Raw genomic sequence first — 13,444 nt, forward strand, 5'->3', positions numbered from 1 at the left:
AGGGGTAGGAAGCTGTGGAAATACAAACTGTAGACAACCTGCTCAACCGAGAAAAAAATTTTATAACTCAACAAATCTTGAAAATCACTCATTTCCCGTCTACGATCTCAAACTAATTATTGTTCTGGCTCTTCACGGCCTGGCATTCCAGCACTTGTCTTCTTCTTTTTCTTATTTTTGCTGATTATCTACCGCTAGCACCGCTTCTTCGCCGCCAAACTTCTTCTGCTTGACTTTTCTCAATGTTCAGATTCCTTGCTTCCATTATGTCCTCCACATTACGTTTGCCATTTGCGTCGTGGGTGACCTATTTTCTTTCACTGGAATGGTATCCATCGTAGTATCCTGTTTGGTATTATCGCTTTATTGATTTATTGATTCTTTTCAGAAGGCCAAACCACAACAGATGTTTTTTTTTTTTTTTTTTTTTTTTTTTTTTTTTTTTTTTTTTTTTTTTTGTCGGATCACATCACAGATCGCCCGATCCATTTTGTCATTTGTCGTATTGCATCATGTTCTATCGTATCTATCGTAGTACAGACTGAGTTTCGTCTCAGTAGTAATCAGTCAGAACTATAATCTTATACATTATCTTCTTCGTTTTTCTTCTTTTCTTTTTGTTAGTCAAAGCAGACTTCATGTCCTTGTTACAGTTCGTCCTTTTGTAAACCTACTAGCGATCTCTTTATTATTTTTCCCCGTTCATTACATAATACCACAAGGTATGTTGCCTTTTCCCACAGCTATAGGGAGTGATGAGCCTGTAGTTTGGTCCCTTTATACCCCAAACGAACCAACCATCCGACAGCTACAGCTGTTTCTGCATCTACATCGAAATGATATACTTTTTCCGTTATAACTGCCATGTACTCACACTTCTTCCGGCTGATATTCGAGTTTTCGTTATTGTAATTCTCTTTAAAATTTCTTTTCGTAGAGCTCAGATCAACTTCATCTTCTTCTAGTACAATCCGGTCTTCTGCAGAATAATGACTAAGTATCTTGTGTACTCTATGTCTACATTTACATTCTCCAGCAATTTCTATGTTAAGACTCCATGATTGCTCCTAGATACAGCTTAAATAGGATCTGTGACACGAAAATCAATGCCGCAAACATTTATTCACCTCGAATTCCCCTACCCAACCATTCCCAATCCGTACTCTCGGTGTGCTAATTACACATAATTTCATAAAAGCATTTAGCAGTTTTGATCTAACTCTATCTCTTTAAAATTTTCCCCAGTTTGTTGGTGCGTACATTATACTATCTTTTTCTAGTCAGTCAGTGCAACGCACCTCTCTAGTCTGACTTTTGTGCGTTTTCCAAGTGCTAGTACCATTGTGAATATGTTGTCCATTACCAAAATTCCTGCACGGAATTCTGTTTGCTCCTCTTGCTGCTTGTAACTTGTTTCTTTCTCTATAAGATCTTTCAGAACCGTCGAGTAAAATCTTACAACGAAAGCTATTACTGCCAATCTCGTAAAGTTATTATATTACGCCTACTTACATGCATGACTATCGTATCCAAACCCTGTAAATCCTCATTTTGCAAACTCGCTTTGAACGATTATTTTATTTAAATTATGTAAAATGAGTCATTTTACAATATATTTGTATATGTTTAGCCTTTACATTAATGAACATACTATTATTTTAACAGAATCTTCCGTCGGTTCTTGGTAGAACAACATTATAATAAATGAAAAGCACTAGTTTGCTTTTCTTCTACAAAATCACTTTTATTGCTAACCGTAAATGTCTGAAGATGGCCTTGTAACCGAAAACCGGTTATCAATAAAAGTAATATTGTAGAACAAAAGCAAACTGGTGCTGAACATATTATTTTTAATTGCACTCACGCATTTAGGTTTCCCTTTAGGCTACGAGCTCTTAAATAGAACTTAGTCCACAAAAAAGCAGAAGAAATGTTCTTTGGCTAGATTCAAACCTTCTTTGCTACTTGACAGACATTTTATGTTATTGGGCAAATAAACAAAAATTCCTTTGCTGCACATTGAAGTAGTTTTTGAGACACTGACAGACTTAATAATGATTAATAAGGGACATTATTTCCTCCAGTGTTGTAGATGTTTTTTCTCGAATTGAGATGGATTGCTTACTACAGCTTTCATTTGCGAACATATCTATAGTGGTGTTACAGTTGCAATGCCAAGTTCATTAAAGAGCTTCCAATATGACGACTGCAGGTGAAAGGTATAAATTGTTCTTCCTCTTCCATTTTGGGCAATCATTACTGTCTTACCCCAGAATATTTTTTCATACGAAAGAAAGTATACAAAATGAGTTGAGAGTGATTCGTTTGTTTCCAAGACTACCCGATACAAACGTGAAACAGTAGCTGAACTTACACTGTGTGATCTAAAGTATCCGGGCAACCAAAAAAACTCGTTTTTCACATTAGGTGCAGTGTCCTGCCACCTACTTCCAGGTACTCCATATCAGCGACCTCAGTAGTCAATAGACATCGTGAGAGAGCAGAATGGGGTGCTCCGCGGAACTCACGGACTTCGAACGTGGTCAGGTGATTCAGTGTCACTTGTGTCATACGTCTGTACGCGAGAATTCCACACCCCTAAACATCCCCAGGTCCACTGTTTCTGATGTGATAGTGAAGTCGAATCGTGAAGAGACACGTGCAGCACAAAAGCGTACAGGCCGACCTAGTCGGTTGACTGACACAGTTCGTCGACAGTTGAAGAGCGTCGTAATGTGTAATAGAGAGACATCTATTCATACTATCACACAGGAATTTCAAATTGCATCAGGATCCACTGCAAGTACTATGATAGGCGGGAGGTGAGAAAAGTAGGATTTCATGGCCGAGCAGCTGCTCGTAAGCCACACATCACGCCAGGAAAATGCCAAACGATGTCTCGCTTTGTGTAAGGAGCGTAAACATTTTACAACTGAACATTTGAAAACCCTTGTGTGGAGTGACGAATCACGGCTCACAATGTGGCTATCCGATGGCGTGGTGTGAGTATGGTGAATTTCCAATGAACGTCATTTGATAGCGTGTGTAGTACCAACAGTAAAATTCGGAGGCGTCGGTGTAATGGCGTGGTCGTGTTTTTCATGGAGGGGGCTTGCATGCCTTGATATTTTGCGTGGCACTATTACAGAAAAGGCCTACATTATTGTTTTAAGCATCTTCCTGATTCCCACTGTTGAAGAGCAATTTGGGGGTAGCGATTGCATCTATCAACATGATCGAGCACCTGTTCATAATGCAGGGCCTACGGCGGAGTGGTTACTTGACAGCAACATCATCTTTCAGCATGATCGAGCACCTGTTCATAACGTAGGGCCTAAGGCGGAGTGTTTACTTGACAGTAACATCCTTATAAAGGACTGGCCTTCACAGAGTCCTGTCCTCAGTCCTATAGAACAACTCTGTGACGTTTTGGAACGCCGACGACCTACCAGGTCTCACCGACGGACATCGATACTTCCCCTCAGTGCAGCAGTATGTGAAGAATACGCTGCCATTCCCCAAGAAACCTCCCTTCACCTGATTGAACGTATACCGGGGAGAGTGGAAGCTGTGATAAAGGTTAAGGGTGTGCCAACACCATACTGAATTCCAGCATTACCGATGGAGGGCACCACGAACTTGAAAATCATTTTCAGCCAGGTGTCCAGATGCTTTTGATCACACAGTGTAATTATTTGAGAAGCTCAGTAATACGAATCTCCCATTTCAAGATTTCATCGATATGCACAAACAAAATTCTGGATCATTCTACCCTATTTATTGACTACTGTTCATGTGCTACATCAATGTTCTTTATGGAAATTGGAAATCTATGTTAAGTTCTATGGGACCAAACAGCTGAGGTAATCGGTCCCTGGGCTTACACACTACCTAATCTAACTTAAAATAAGTTACACTAAGGACAACACACACACCCATGGCCGAGGGAGGACTCGATGTTCTTGATAACTCTGTTTGTTGTACAGAGCATTGTACAGAATATTGATTTCAGACCAATTTTTCTGGAATTAATCCTTAAAAATACGTTGGCCGTTGCCCACGACTAATGATATTATGATGTACCTTCACTAGCTGACACTAGCATTGACTTAATTGTTCTCTATGCTATGGCACTCCGAGCCGCTCTATTCATCTTCTCTACATAATAGCATGTTTCTTCCCAGGTCACGTTTTACCAGTTACACACACCTCTTTTAATTTCTCTGTTTAATGCCCTATAGGAGCATCAGTCTCAAATTCGATTGTTATTCACATTCAGGAACGTCAAAGAAGCTTCTTTCTCTGCTGTTTCTGCATCCCACCACAATGCTTTCTTCTTCTTTTCATACCCTGTTTCATCTATGGCCTCCTCTGTATGCTCATATTGCTCTTCCATTATTTCAACTGAACTGTCACGAACGTCTTGACGATTGCTGATGCTATAAGTAGTTAGTGCTATCATCCTTTAGAGTTCAGGTTGTGCCGAGAGGGATTAAACGAGCGGTCTCAGGCGCTGCAGTCGTGGACTGTGTAGCTGATCCCGGCGGAGGTTCGAGTCCTCCCTCGGGCATGGGTGTGTGTGTTTGTCCTTACGATAATTTAGGTTAAGTAGTGTGTAAGATTAGGGACTGATGACCTTAGCAGTTAAGTCCAGTAAGATTTCACACACATTTGAACATTTTGAGTTCAGATTGTCCAGTTTGTGCCTTGTGATCTCAGTGTGTCAGCAAGTTGCATCTTCTTCTTTTCGCTACGTCCTGATGGTATAGGAGATATAAAATGTACATTTGACCAGAAGATTGGCACTTTCGCAACCTGTCCTGCTTTTAAATTTGACATATTGAATATTTAACTGGCATTTTTCCTTAAGGACTGATATTCAATAGTTGATTTCAGTCGTTCTGTACGGCTATACCTTATAAATTTATTTAAGCTTCTCCCTTGCACGGATAGTGCTTTGTTAAGGCGGTGTCCCTGTACGTGGCCAATACAGACCATCCACATGTTATGGCTGAAGCATACCGTTAATAATGATGTTGTTGTTGTGGTCTTCAGTCCTGAAACTGGTTTGATGCAGCTCTCCATGCCAATTTATCCTGTGCAAGCTCCTTCATCTCCCAGTACCTACTGCAACCTACATCCTTCTGAATCTGCTTAGTGTATTCACCTCTTGGTCTCCCTCTACGATTTCTACGCTCCACACTGCCCTCCAATGCTAAATTTGTTATCCCTTGATGCCTCAGGACATGTCCTACCAACCGATCCCTTCTTCTAGTCAAGCTGTGCCACAAACTTCTCTTCTCCCCAATCCTATTCAATACCTCCTCTTAGTTACGTGATCTACCCACCTAATCTTCAACATTCTTCTGTACCACCACATTTCGAAAGATTCTATTCTCTTCTTGTCCAAATTATTTATTGTCCACGTTTCACTTCCATACATGGCTACACTCCATACAAATACTTTCAGAAACGTCTTCCTGACACTTAAATCTATACTCGATGTTAACAAGTTTCTCTTCTTCAGAAACGCTTTCCTTGCCATTGCCAGTCTACATTTTATATCCTCTCTACTTCGACCGTCATCAGTTATTTTGCTCCCCAAATAGCAAAACTCCATTACTACTTTAAGTGTCTCATTTCCTAATCTAATTCCCTCAGCATCACCAGACTTAATTCGACTAGATTCCATTAACGTCGTTTTGCTTTTGTTGATGTTCACCTTAGATCCTCCTTTCAAGACACTTGTAAGTAGGCTGTTTAGGTTTTTTTATTGGTAACGCCACCTCTGTATGAAAATCACCGGCTGTGCTGTGTGCAGTCTGTGGCTGCTTTGCATTGTTGTAATACTCGCCATTGTAGTGTTGGGCAGCGGCAGCTGGATGTGAACAGCGCGTAGCGTTGCGCAGTTGGAGGTGAGCCGCCAGCAGTGGTGGATGTGGGGAGAGAGATGGCGGAGTTTTGAAATTTGTCATGAACTGTTATATTTATATATGATGATATCAAGGTAAATACATTATTGTTTGTTCTCTATTAATATCTTTCATTTGCTAACTATCCCTATCAGTAGTTAGTGCCTCCCATAGTTTGAATCTTTTATTTAGCTGGCAGTAGTGGCGCTCGCTGTATTGCAGTAGCTTGAGCAGCGAAGATTTTTGTGAGGTAAGTGATTTGTGAAAGGTATAGCTTAATGTTAGTCAGGGCCATTCTTTTGTAGGGATTTTTGAAAGTCAGATTGCGTTGCGCTAAAAAAATATTGTGTATCAGCTTAAGCACAGTCTTGTATAATTGTTCAAAGGGGACGTTTCACACTGTCCATTCCGTTCAACTGCTCTTCCAAGTCCATTGCTGTCTCTGACAGAATTACAATTTCATCAGCGAACCTCAAAGTTTATATTTCTTCTCCCTGGATTTTAACACCTACAACCCTGTCTCACTCCCTTCCCAACCACTGCTTCCCTTTAATATACCTCGACTCTTATAACTGCCATCTGGTTTCTGTACAAATTGTAAATAGCCTTTCGCTCCCTGTATTTTACCCCTGCCACCTTTAGAATTTGAAAGAGAGTATTCCAGTCAACGTAGGTTTCACTTTCCTTAATCTTTCTTCTAAGATAAGTAGTAAGGTCAGTATTGCCTCACGTGTTCCAACATTTCCACGGAATCCAAACTGATCTTCCCCGAGGTCGGCTTCTACCAGTTTTTCCTTTCGTCTGTAAATAATTAGCGTTAGTATTTTGCAGCTGTGACTTATTAAACTGATAGTTCAGTAATTTTCACATCTGTCAACACGTGCTTTCTTTGGGATTGGAATTATTATATTCTTCTTGAAGTCTTAGGATATTTCGCCTGTCTCGTACATCTTGCTCACCAGATGGTCGAGTTTTGTCAGGACTGGCTCTCCCAAGGCCGTCAGTAGTTCTAACGGAATGTTGTCTACTCCCGGGGCCTTGTTTCGACTCAGGTCTTTCAGTGTTCTGTCAAACTCTTCACGCAGTATCGTATCTCTCATTTCATCTTCATCTACATCCTCTTCCAATTCCATTATATTATCCTCACGTACATCGCCCTTGTATGGACCCTCTATATACTCCTTCCACCTTTCTGCGTTCCCTTCTTTTCTTAGAACTGGGTTTCCATCAGAGCTCTTGATATTCTTACAAGTGGCTCTCTTTTCTCCAAAGGTCTCTTTAATTTTCCTGTAGGCAGTATCTATCTTACCCGTAGTGAGATAAGCCTCTACAACCTTACATTTGTCCTCTAGCCATGCCTGCTTAGCCATTTTGCACTTCCTGTCGATCTCATTTTTGAGACGTTTGTATTCCTTTTTGCCTGCTTCATTTACTGCATTTTTAGATTTTCTCCTTTCATCAATTAAATTCAATATTTCTTCTGCTACCCAAGGATTTCTACTAGCCCTCGTCATTTTACCTACTTGATCCTCTGCTGCCTTCACTACTTCATCCCTCAGAGCTACCCATTTGTCTTCTACTGTATTTCATTCCCCCATTCCTGTCAATTGTTCCCTTATACTGTCCCTGAAACTCTGTGCAACCTCTGGTTTAGTCAGTTTATCCGGGTCCCATCTCCTTAAATTCCCACCTTTTTGCAGTTTCTTCAGTTTTAATCTACAGTTCATAACCAATAGATTGTGGTCAGAGTCCACATCTGCCCCTGGAAGTGTCCTACAGTTTGAAACCTGGTTCCTAAATCTCTGTCTCACCATAATATAATCTATCTGATACCTTAGTATCTCCAGGATTCTTCCATATATACAACCTTCTTTAGTAAGGGCTGTGGGTTTTGTTATTGTGTTTCATACATGACCGACGCTCTTCTTATCAACAGTGCTGTATCTGATCCGCTCACTTTTACTCCGCAGTACTACATAAAGTGCTTTAAATTCTCCAACAGACTGTCCGCCTGCATAGCTGAGTGGCAACGTGCTTGTCTACCACGTAGCGTGGCCAGGTTCGATTCCCGACCGAGTTGGAGATTTTCTCTGCACATGGACTAGGTATGGCGTTGTCCTCATCATTACCTAACCATCACCAACGCGCAAGTCGCCCAGTATGGCGTCACCTGAAATAAGAGTGGCATCCGGTGACCGTAATTCTCCATATTGGGCGTCCCGGCCAACAATACCACACTATTATTTCATTCCTTCAAGAGACTAGCCTTCAGTATGTAAAGACATCAGTAGAAATATCAATAGGAAGTAACTGTATCCTGGATTCACGCCCTAAAGATGATAATCTACTAAGCCTATTCTAACCCATGTCACATTCGGCATACTGTGTGTGCTGGACCTGTAGAAAAAGTGTTGGTCAACGTTAGGTAGACTATATGCCACTGGAATATGGCATTTCAGTATTCTGATAATGTTCGACGAGAAATCACTTTAATACATATACAGGGTGAGTCACCTAACGTTACCGCTGGATTTATTTCGTAAACCACATCAAATACTGACGAACCGATTCCACAGACCGATCGTGAGGAGAGGCACTAGTGTAACTGTTTAATACAAACCAACAAAAATGCACGGAAGTATGTTTTTTAACACTAATCTACGTTTTTTAAATGGAACCACGTTAGTTTTGTTAGCACATCTTAACATATAAACAAATACGTAATCAGTGCCGTTTGTTGCATTGTAAAATGTTAATTACATCCGGAGATATAGTAACCTAAAGTTGACGCTTGGGTACCACTCATCCGCTGTTCGATCGTGCGAATCGGAGAGCACTGCAACGTACATCGCGGTTCTACAGAATGATCTGCCAACGTTGCTCGAAAATGTCCCACTGGAAACGCGTCGACGTATGTGGTATCAGCATGATGGTGCACCTGCACATTCCGCAATTAACACTAAGCTGACCCTTGACAGGATGTTCGACGGGCGTTTCATAGGACGTGGAGAAGGCATAAATTGCCCAGCCCGTTCTCCTGATCTTACACCTCTGGACTTCTTTCTGTGGGGTACGTTAAAGGAAAATGTGTACCGTGATGTGCCTACAACCCCAGAGAATATAAACAACGTATTGTGGCAGCCTGCGGCGACATTACACCAGTTGTACTGCGGCGTGTACGACATTCATTACGCCAGAGATTGGAATTGTGTGCAGCAAACGGTGGCCACCACATTGAACAACTATAGGCCTGACTTGTCGGGACACACTCTATTCCACTCCGTAATTGAAAACGGAAACCACGTGTGTACGTGTACCTCACCCCTCATGGTAATGTACATGTACGTCAGTGAAAAAGACCAATAAAAAGGTGTTAGCATGTGGACGTAATGTGCTGTTCCAGTCTCTTCTGTACCTAAGGTCCATCACCGTTCCCTTTGGAACCCTACGTAATTCTGTGCTCTCCGATACACACGATCGAACAGCGGAGGAGTGGTACTCAAGCGTCAACTTTAGGTTACAATATCTCCGGATGTAATTAACATTTTACATTGCAACAAACGGCACTGATTACGTATTTGTTTATATGTTCAGATGTGCTAACAAAACTAACGGGGTTCCATTTAAAAAAAACGTAGGTTTGTGTTAAAAAGCATACTTCCGTGCATTTTTTATGATTTGTATTAACCAATTACACTAGCCCCTTTCCTCACGTTCGGTCTGTGGAATCGATTCGTCAGTATTTGATGTGGTTTACGAAATATATCCAGCGGTAATGTTAGGTGACTCACCCTGTATAGTGGAGGGATAAATGCGATCTTGAAAAGAAAAGAGAACCCAGTGATTGAAAGGAGGAATTGAAATGTTACCTAACGGGTCGAGAGAACATGTGATGTTATTTAATTGATTACAAACTCGTGTAAAATTTACAGTCATTAGTACGAGATTGCACCAGCTGTTGCGTTGATGCGTGCACCGATTTTGTGAGAATAGCATCACTGAGGCGTTGCATCCTTTCCAAAGGCAAGCTGTCCCACAGCTGTTGTAACTGTTGCTCGATATGTGACGTACGGCAACGGAACGTGATTGACATCCGAGCTTGCCCACACGTGTGGGCTAATAATGTTCGCATGGAGGATTTCGCTGACCACAAGAGTAGCACTACATCAAGCAGAAACTTCATAGAGACCAGTGACATTTGTGTACAAGCATTGTCGTACCAGAAAATGTCATCACGATGTACCTGATGCCGGATGAGTGGCAACACAAGAGAATGCATGTGTACGTGGCGTATTTTTGTGCTGTCAGAGCTCCCTCAACCACATCCAACCGTGACTTGAAGATATACCCGATGGCTCTCCACAGCCGGACGACGTGAGTAGGACTGTTCTGCTAACGCATGGTACGGTATTTCTCTGGTCTGGCTGCTGTTAGTCTGCAAGCGACTTTGCGGGATGACATAGATTATTGCAGGGAATCAACTGCTTGTCTTTGGATGCCGGGCGCCAATGTGTTTGGTGCTCAATACGACGAAAATCCCTTGTGGTGGTCAGACGTGGTCAACCAGAACCATAACGACGAGTATGCCTGCCCTCACGTTCCCATGTAATCCACCATCGGGGCACTGTCACTTCCGAGTACCTGACAAATCTATATATTCGACCAACCGGCTAAATGGAGGCCCAAAATAACGCTCCTTTCAAACCGTCAGGTACTGGTAACGCTCTTTCACACGAACACTAAATATCTGGTGCTGTTCATGCTTCGTGTAACCCATACCAGGCCGACTAACAACACTTAGCATGAATAACGCTGATGGACTCTTGTGGCTGCTCCATCCGTCACACATATTAGTAACTCTAATCATGTGTTATGTGTTTACTGATTCGTCGTTGATGTTTATGTGTACCATATTACAATGAAATCTGACAAAAGGAAATATTCTTTCATTTTTCTTTACACACATCGTCAGTCGTAGTCACAAAACAGATGGGAGCTGTAATTTGCATGAAAATATTATGAGACAAAGCTGTCATTTGAATGCTTTTTAATAATTTTCCGATGCCAACCACACTCTTTATTATTTCCAGAATCGCCTTCCGCGTTTCTACATTCCGTCATTTTCAAATTCAGTCTTATATCAATCATACAAAATTGTTCATTAGTTACACTGTATTTTGCTAACATTCTCACTCTCGCGACAAGTGCAAATTTGATGAGATACAACCTATCTAACGAAAAATTTTTTATGGTGGACATAACATTGCCTTTGAAAATGAAATAATGGCAAGACGCAAACGGCGATTTTGGAAATAAAAAAAAAATGTGGGCAATACATCAGCAAGTTTTTCAAGTAGTGATATAATAATTTTAGGGTAGCGTATTTGTTCGTTATTATAAATGAAATTGAATTCAATCTGTCAACCCTTCCATTTTCCTTGCGTAGAGCGCTGACAAATAAATGTATTGCTCTAGTGTTTGGGATACTCATCACGTCAAATAAATTATGGACGCCGAAGAAATTTGGAGTCGTGATGTCAATTCTGCTATTGGTTGATCAATATCGAATATTTGCAAATTGCTCTGTGAGCTTAAGTGGAAAGCGCTGGAGGAAAGAATTTGATCTTTTTACGAAGAACAGTAGAAGCACTCATGCCTCAAACCTTGATTTCACACGAGAAAAAGGGATACTGGAGCACACTTGCTGTAATTTAACTCGCCAAACTTTCGAGTGCGTTCGGAAAGAGGACTAAATTAATAGAGGGAATAAATTAAAATCCGATAAGGAAGTGCAGTGGTTTTGGAGTATTGAACTGTCTATAGAAGGAATTATAGTTTTGATACCCAGTCTTAAACTGATGCCATTATAGTAGATGCCCTTTTCTTGTGGATAAGGAAACAGATAGGAAGTGGCATGCTTCAGAAATATATTGATTAAAAGAAAGTGTACTATTTTCCTTTTTTATTTATTTTTTAACGAAACGTAAGGTGAAACTGAATTACCAAGAAATGTAACTACAATCTCCATCGCTCCTCGCTAACGAAATAAGTTACATAGTTTCGCAAAACGGTTTTTACAGGTCTGAAGGTAGGTCCATGATGATTTTATGAGTACAAATGGCGAAAGTAATTCAGATTATTGGATATGGTAACTGGCATTGCTATGGTGTTTCTATCTAACCCGAAGACAGAAAACAGAACGTCTTTATGATTGTTTCACACAGAAGAAACGGAGATAATTATGTCTAATAAAACAGTAGAGTGGTTAAAATCATACCTTCATATTTCTAGAAAGCCTTTAGTTTCGTCAAAATCAGAAATGTACCAACTACTTACATTCACTGCCAATTTGTTTTCCGTGCGACAGTGACCACCGAAACAGGCATTCTATGAGGAATATACCTTCGTTACATGGTTGACTAGGAAATATTAACCTAAATAATGGATGTTTTGTGCAGGGTACTGGAATGTCTTCTAATATCATAGTTACTTCACTATAGCGATCTACTGTCGTCAAACAGGAAAAACCAACAATGAAAACCAAGAGTGTCCACTTTGAAATCTTTCGCAGCTAACTTTCCACTTCTGTAATAGTAATGAAAGTGAGAATATCAGAATATTTACTGAGTCTGTGCTCATAAAAAGGAAGCAACAAATTTTTATTTGGTGATTTACTTAGCTGCAAAATGAGTTACTGTTTCTACCTAAAAGCATGTTGTACATTTTTATTTCGAGACTGTACACACAGAGATCCAGTGATCTAAAGGAAAATCCTTATCTAGCAATCGATGATTGCAAAATATTGTCCTCACACTATCCATTTCAGTCAGTAATGACGATCGTACAGTTTATATTATGGGTTATGACAGGGTCAGGAACTCCACAAGTGAAACATAAAATAAGCACTGGTATCTGACAATAGTCGTTATGGACGGATACCTGTAGCCTGAGGACATAATTTTGATATCATAGACTGGAAATAAAGAAGCGAATCCTATCTTCTTTTATATCTATGAAACATGTTTTACCTTTGTCTATGCCTTATAGGGAAAGCGAAACATTGCTGGCTTAGGCAGTTTCCGGTGATTTTCTGAACTACTGCTCATAGTTACGGCTCGAGTGGCCTGGCTCTTTCGTGTTTCACGGAAGTTGATGCATAATCTGTCAATAAATTATCGAGAAAGACTTATCCGATGATAGTGGTTTATCCGATGATAGTGAGACACTGAAGTTGAACATTGGCGTGGAGACACCTCAGGACATCAATTAAGAGGCATTGGTGTTAAAATACAGAGAATCCTAGAAGTATACTCTGCGAAAGGAATGTGTAGAATATGCCATGGGTTTAGGATATATTAAATTTAGTTTACTCTGATATCCTACAATGCCGTACGGAAACTACAACCATCTTCCAATGTGTCATTTGAATATAGCGTACCTTTGTGATGTGATTCAAAGTAAAGTGGCTATTAGTAGAATGTTCCTATCGTCCTTTTTCTGTTTAATAGAAGCACTAACAGTTAATTCCACTC

Source organism: Schistocerca americana, chromosome 7, assembly GCF_021461395.2.
Source record: "Schistocerca americana isolate TAMUIC-IGC-003095 chromosome 7, iqSchAmer2.1, whole genome shotgun sequence".
NCBI classification, from domain to species: Eukaryota; Metazoa; Arthropoda; class Insecta; order Orthoptera; family Acrididae; genus Schistocerca; species Schistocerca americana.